Consider the following 8,106-nt stretch of genomic DNA (forward strand, 5'->3'; position numbering starts at 1 on the left):
TCAAAGAAACTGGGTGAAGTCACAGAACACGAAAGAGAAGAGACATGAGCAACCCCAACACACACTGGAGAGAGCAGAGGCCATCGCCACCACCCAGCGCCCAGAGGAGTGGCTCAGAGATGCAGCCCCAGCGGACAGGGCAGCTCCTAAGGACAGAGATCTGACCCCCCTCCAGAGGAGCTGACTTTACTTGAAACAGAACATGAAGTTCAAGACAAAGGGCATGCTCTTAAACAATGGGGATTGGGGTGCCTGTGTGGCTCAGTGGTTTAAAGCCTCTGCCTTCAGCTCAGGTCATGATCCCAGGGTTCTGGGATCGAGCCCCGCATCGGGCTCTCTACACAGCAGGGAGCCTGCTTCCCTTCCTCTCTCTCTGCCTGCCTCTCTGCCTACTTTGTCTGTCAAATAAATAAATAAAATCTTAAATAAATAAATAAATAAATAAAACAATGGGCATTTAGGGGTGCATGGGGCTCTTGATCTCAGGGTCACAAGTTCAAGGCCCACAACGAGGGGTTTTGGTGGAAAACAAGGTAAGAGGAGACAAGTAGTGGGACGCCTGGGTGGCTCAGTGGGTTAAGCCTCTGCCTTTGTCTCGGGTCATGATCTCAGGGTTCTGGGATCGAGTCCCTCATCGGGCTCTCTGCTCAGCGGGGAGCCTGCTTCCCCTCTCTCTCTCTGCTTGTCTGTCTACTTGTGATCTCTCTGTCTGTCAAATAAGTAAATAAAATCTTAAAAAAAAAAAAAAAGAGGAGACAAGTAGTTCCTTTTAATTAAGCGCAACCCCAAGAGATCAAGGTGGGGGAAAGACAGCCAAAAGCTCTTCTGGGTTTGGAACAAAGGTCAGCCATTCGGATAATTGGATCAGACTGGGGGTCGTTTTATGCCCCAGGCCATGGTCAAAAGCAGCAATCAATGGGTGATTAGTAAAGCTGAAGAACTTGATCTGGTACCAAACAGGTAGTTTGCTTAAATGGGAACTTGGGGGAAGATGCAGAGGGCCCACTGCTAAACTTGCAGTTCTGGGGCGCCCGGGGGGCTCAGTGGGTTCATGTCTGCCATTGGCTCAGGGCTCAGGTCCTGATCTCAGGCACCCTACACGCCGGGCATCTGCCTCTCCCTCTGCCCCCTCCCAGCCTCGCTCACACAAGCGCTCACTCTCCCAAATAAATAAATAAAATCTGTAAAAAAAATAAAACTGCTGTTATCCACGGGGACTGTGTGCACCGCCAGCCCTGCCCCTCTGGGGGCTGATGCCGAAGCCTTTGCACTGGGTGGGAGCAGAATTCCCTAAAAGCAGTCCCGCCGAGTCCCGGCACCAGAAAACAACACAGTTCGCCAGAGAGACGGGAGGGCGATTATGCTTGCTAAGATATTACCTAAAATGTCAGTTTTCAATAAGAATATTATAAGATTTTCTTTTTTTTTTTTTAAAGATTTTATTTATTTATTTGACAGAGAGAGATCACATGTAGACGGAGAGGAAGGCAGAGAGAGAGAGAGAGGGAAGCAGGCTTCTTGCTGAGCAGAGAGCCCGATGTGGGACTCGATCCCAGGACCCTGAGATCATGACCTGAGCCGAAGGCAGCGGCTTAACCCACTGAGCCACCCAGGCGCCCCAAGAATATTATAAGATTTTCAAAGAAATGGCAAAATGTGGTCCACTCGCAGAGAATAAAAAGCAGGGAACAGAAAGTGGGTGTGGGAGCCTCATATGTGTGATTTCACCAAAAAAGATGTTAAAGCGTCCGACATGTTAAAAAAAAAACCCCAAAGCAACCTAAGGAAACTACGCTTAAAAAAGTAAAAGGAAGGGGCACCTGGGTGGCTCAGTGGTTAAGCCTCTGCCTTCGGCTCAGGTCATGATCTCAGGGTCCTGGGATCGAGTCCCACATCGGGCTCTCTGCTCTGCAGGGAGCCTGCTTCCTCCTCTCTCTCTCTCTCTCTCTGCTTGCCTCTCTGCCCACTTGTGATCTCTCTCTGTCAAATAAACAAAATCTTAAAAAAAAAAAAAGTAAAAGGAAGCTATGATGACAATGTCTCATTAAACAGCCTGGGTGGCTCAGTGGTTAAGCGTCCGCCTTTGGGTCAGGTCACGATCCCAGAGTCCTGGGGTCGAGCCCCGCTTCGAGCCCTGCATCGGGCTCCCTGCTCGGCGGGAAGCCTGCTGCTCCCTCTCCTACTCCCCCGCTTTTGTTCTTTCTCTCTCTCTCTCTCTCTCTGTGTGTGTTAAATAAATAAATAAAATCTTAAAAAAAACAACAACCCAGAAAATATCAGTAAAGAGGGGCACCTGGCTAGCTCAGTCAGTGGAGCCTGCGACTCTTTTTTTTTTTTAAGATTTTATTTATTTATTTGACAGAGAGAGATCACAAGTAGACGGAGAGGCAGGCAGAGAGAGAGAGAGAGAGAGAGAGGGAAGCAGGCTCCCTGCTGAGCAGAGAGCCCGATGCGGGACTTGATCCCAGGACCCTGAGATCATGACCTGAGCCGAAGGCAGCGGCTTAACCCACTGAGCCACCCAGGCGCCCCAAGCCTGTGACTCTTAATTGGGGTTGTGAGTTCAAGCCCCACGCTGGGCGTAGAGTACATAAAATTTTGGTAAAGAGAAATTTTATACACACACACACACACACACACACCCATATAGTATTTTATAATATTAATATTATATTAATAATATATAAATATTATTTATATATTAAATAAATATATATTTATATATAAATAAATATGTATAAAATATATATTATATATTTATATAATATATTATATATAATTTATAATTAATTAATTATATATATATAACTTATAATTAATTATATATGATTAATTATAATATATTTATAATATAATATATAAATATAAAATATAAATAAATAAATAAATAAATTAAATAAATTATATATTAAATAAATAAAAATATAAAAATATTTTATAATAATATAAAATGTGTATGTAGGTAAAGTCTTAAGAAGAAGGGATAAATATATATATCCCTTCTTAAGATTTTACTTATTTATTTGACAGAGAAAGAGGGGCAGAGAGACAGCACAAGCTGGGGTGTGGGGGTGGGCAGGGAGAGGCAGAAGCAGGCTCCCCATTGAGCAGGGAGCCAGACAAGGGATCCGATCCCAGGACCCCGGGATCATGACCTGAGCCGAAGGCAGACACTCAACCAGCTGAGCCCCCTGGGCTCCTGTGAGTAATAGCTCAGCGTTCACTGATTCAGTGCTCACAGTGACTTCATGTAACACAATTATCACAAGTAATGAGAATCCACTGTACATACCAATGAAAAGTCTGGAAAGGAAAAATGTAAGTATCTTATAGGAAAAGTCCACTGGATAGGCTTACGGAATAACAGAACGTAGATAACAAAAAAAAGTCAGTACACTCGAAAATGAGTGAATAGTAGTTAACTAAGAACAGAGAGAGAGAAACAAAAGAGACTGAAAAAATTAGTAAGAGCCTCAGGGACACATGGACCAAAATAAAAAAGCCTAATGTTATTGACTGTCAGAGGAGAGAAACGAATGGAACAGAAAAATAATTTTTTGAAAGAATAATACCTGGAAAATTCCAAATGTGGTGAAAGACATATATTTACAAAGTAAAAAATTTCAGGGAAAGCCGATCAGGATAAATGTTAAAAGTGTGAAAAGTATGCCAGTGCACACCAGAGTCAAGCAGTTGAAAATCGCAGATTTAAAAAAAAAAAAAAAATCTCAAGCTTTTGAGAGAGAGGCATCTGGGGGACACAGACCGTTCAGCATCCCAGGATCGAGCCCCGCATTGGGCTCCCTGCTCGGTGGGGAGTCTGCTTCTCCCTCTGACTCTCCCACGCCTTGTGCTCTCTCTCTCATGCATTCTATCTCTCTCTCTCTCAAATAAATAAATTAAAAAAAAAAAGAGGTTCATACCCAAACCATATAAAGAGTTCATAACACCTCAATGGAAAGCAAACCCAACCCAGATAGTCTGATTAAAAATGGGTAAAGACCTGAATAGACATTTTCCTGAAGAAGGTATGTGACTGGCTGATGGATACATGGAAAGTTGCTCAACACCCCTAGTTGAGGGGAAAAGCAAATCTAAACCACAGTGAGGGGCGCCTGGGTGGCTCAGTGGTTAAGCCTCTGCCTTCAGCTCGGGTAGTGATCCTAGGGTCCTGGGATCGAGCCCCACATGGGGCTCTCTGCTCAATGGGGAGCCTGCTTCCCCCTCTCTCTCTCCCTGCCTGCCTACTTGTGATCTGTCAAATAAATAAATAAAATCTTTAAAAAAAACCGCACAATGAGATATCCTGTTGTTCCTATTGGAATGGCCGTCATCAAAAAGATAAGGGGTAGAAAATGCCAGTGAGGATGTAGATGAAAGGGAACCCTCCTGCACTTTTGGTGGGATTGTAAATGGGCACCAAAGAAAAAAAATTTTTTTTTTTTTTTAAAGATTTTATTTATTTATTTGACAGAGAGAAATCACAAGTAAGCAGAGAGGCAGGCAGAGAGAGAGGAGGAAGCAGGCTCCCTGCTGAGCAGAAAGCCCGATGTGGGGCTCGAACCCAGGACCTGGGATCATGACCTGAGCCGAAGGCAGCGGCTTAACCCACTGAGCCACCCAGGCGCCCCGAAAAAAATTTTTTTAAAAGATTTTTATTTATTTATTTGACAGAGATTACAAGTAGGCAGAGAGGCAGTCAGAGAGAGGAGGAAGCAGGCTCCCCGCTGAGCAGAGAGCCCGATGCGGGGCTCGATCCCAAGACCCTGGGATCATGACCTGAGCCGAAAGCAGAGGCTTTAACCCACTGAGCCACCCAGGCGCCACCAAAAAAAAAAAAAAATTTTTTTTTTTGAGATTTTATTTATTGGGGTGCCTGGGTGGCTCAGTGGGTTAAAGCCTCTGCTTTCGGCTCAGGTCATGATCCCAGGGTCTTGGGATCGAGCCCCGCATCGGGCTCTCTGCTCAGCGGGGAGCCTGCTTCCTCCTCTCTCTCTGACTGCCTCTCTGCCTACTTGTGATCTCTGTCTGTCAAATAAATAAATAAAGTCTTTGGAAAAAAAAAGATTTTATTTATTTATTTGACAGACAGAGATCACAAGTTGGCAGAGAGGCAGGCAGAGAGAGAGGGAAGCAGTCTCCCTGCTGAGCCCCATTGCTCACCATTAACACTGCTGCACCATATACTGGGAAGTTGTTAAGAATAAATCCCAAGAGTTCTCATCACTAGGGAAAAGAAACATTTCAAAAATCTGTGTGAGATGACGGATGATGAAGGAACTTACGATGGTGATCATTTCCCAATATATGTAAGTCAGGTCACTATATTGTACACTTTAAACTTCTACTGTGCTCTACGCCGATCACATTTCAGTAAAATCGAGGAGGCTGGGGGTGGGGGGAAGAATGGGAGAAAAGAAAAAAAAAAGTGCTAAAATAAAAATAAAAATCTCACACCAGAATCTAATACCCAATGAGGACATCCTTGAGTAATGAAAATGAAATGGACATTTTCAGACAAAAGAAAACTAAGACCACATGTTGCCAGCAACTTGGATCTGTAAGAAATTTTGAATGAAGTTGTTCGGGCTGAAGGGAAGACACCAGGAGGAAAAGCAGACTTTCAGGAAGGAGAAGGCATAGGAAATGCCACATCACTAGGTAAATATGAAAGTCCCTTGTTTTTCTCTTAACTTCTTTAAAATACAACATCAATGTTTACAGAGAAAAAGCATGCCCAAGTTAGTGAAGCCATGAAAAGAATAGTGGAATAAGTCCAAAGAAAGTAGAAAGGGAGGGAACAATATAGCCTAGAACAAAAATTAACTAATTAGAATCAATTAATTCAAATCAACAAGGCCAGAAGTTCATTGTTTCAAAGTGACAAGAGGGACCCCTGGGTGGCTCAGTGGGTTGGGCAACCAATTCTTGGTTTTGGCTCAAGCCCTGATCTTGTGGTTCATAGGATGGAGCTCCAAGAGGGCCAAGGGGGCACCTGGGTGGCTCAGTCGGTTAACCCACTGCCTTCAGCTCAGGTCATGATTTCAGTCCTGGGCTCGAGCCCTGCACCGGGCTCCCTGCTCAGCGGGGAGTCTGCGTCTCTATCTGTCGCTCCCCAGTGCTCGTTCTCTCTCTCAAATAAATAGAATCTTAAAAAAAAAAAAAAGAGGGACTTAATGAAACTTTAACACAAATCTTTGATGGGTTATTAGGGACTAGACCTAAATATTTTGTGGAAGAACAAAGGGTCCCAAATTCCCAAAACATTGTTGGAGAACGAGGGTGGGGGAACGGTGCTTTACCAGATGTTTGAATTCTAACAAAAAAGCATAGCAATTAAACGTAATGTGGTCAGAGGGGCAGCAGGGTGACTTGGTCAGTTCAAGTGGCTGGCTCTTGATTTTGGTTCAGATCGTGATCTCAGAGTCATGAGATTGAGCCCTGCGTCAGGCTCTGCATGGGGTATGGAATCCATTTAATATTCTCTCCCTCTCCCTCTGCCCCTACTCCTCACTTGCATGCACACTTTAAAAAATATATATATAGGGACGCCTGGGTGGCTCAGTTGGTTGGACGACTGCCTTCGGCTCAGGTCATGATCCTGGAGTCCTGGGATCGAGTCCCACATCGGGCTCCCAGCTCCATGGGGAGTCTGCTTCTCCCTCTGACCTTCTCCTCGCTCATGCTCTCTCTCACTGTCTCTCTCTCAAATAAATAAATAAAAATCTTTATAAAAAAAATAAAAAATAAAAAATATATATATATTTAATAATAATGTGGTAGTAACAGAGGAAGAGAAAATTAAAAAACAACCACAAAACAGAGGAAGAGAAAATAGACCCAAGGGACAGAAGAATCTAGAAACATTTGGAAGTACCTATGAAAACGCCTTGGTAAAGAATGTCATTTGATCAGGATGAGTCACTTCACAAATTTTGCTGGGACCACTGATTATTTATGTGGAAAACAATGAAACCACTTCTTTACACCAGACAAGTCAATTTTAAGTGGATTAAAATTCACCTAGATGTGCGATCCCAAGCTATAAAACTCCTGCAGGATACTGGAAAAGAGTAATGAATAAGGATGCATTTCTCTCTTTCAATGTTTTATTTATTTAAGTCATCTCCACACCCCAGGTGGGGCTCGAACTCACAACCCTGAGCTCAGGAGTTGCAGCTCCCCTGACCGAGCTGGCCGGGCGGCCCGAGGATGAGGTCTATAATCTGACCAGTGTAGAAGGTGGATCTGATACTAAAAAAGAACGAGTAGCTAAAAACCTCAGCAGGACGAATCTCTAAAACAATGTTGACTAAAAGCAGCAGGTCACAAAGGACACACGCTATGATTTCATTAATATGAAGTTCCAATACATTAAATAATATTCTGAAGGACGCTGAGATCGTGATCTGAGCTGAAGGCAGATGCTTTGCCCATTGAACCACCCAGGCGCCCCTGAACTTTTAATGTTTTAAAAAATAACCCAACATTACCAACTGCAATAGTTTTATGATGTATTTATCAAAGCACGGTTGACATGCAATGTCACGCCAGTGTGAGGTGTGTGACATAGTAAGTGGATGACTGACACGTGCCGCTGTGCTCACCCCCATGCGGCTGCCACCTGTTCCCTTGGGATGCCATCAGGATCCCACTGGCTCTAATCCCTCCACTGTGCCTTTCAACCCCAGGTCCTACTCGTTCCATTAGGGGAAGCCTGGACCTCCCCTTCCCCCCGCAATCATCACTTTGTTCTCAGAATCTGTGGGTCTGATTCTGCTTTTCCTTTATTCGTTTTGTTTTCATAACGTTGAGGGACCTGTCAGGAATGGTGCTCATGGAGAACTAGCGATATGACATTTGGCAGATTGATGAATTCACTTAATTTTTTTCTCCTTAAAAAATTATCAAATTTATTACATAGCACACGCTATGGACTTAATGTTTGTCTCTCCCAAATTCCCATGGCTGGAAACTAGTCCCTAATGTGACAGTATCTGGAGGGGGGGGCTCTGGGGAAGGGCTTAGGGCATGGGGGTGGAGCCCTCATGATGGGGATCAATGCCCTGAGAGGAGCCCAGAGAGCTCCCTCACCCCTCTGCCCTC

This window comes from Lutra lutra, chromosome 16, assembly GCF_902655055.1.
Source record: "Lutra lutra chromosome 16, mLutLut1.2, whole genome shotgun sequence".
Classification (NCBI taxonomy): domain Eukaryota; kingdom Metazoa; phylum Chordata; class Mammalia; order Carnivora; family Mustelidae; genus Lutra; species Lutra lutra.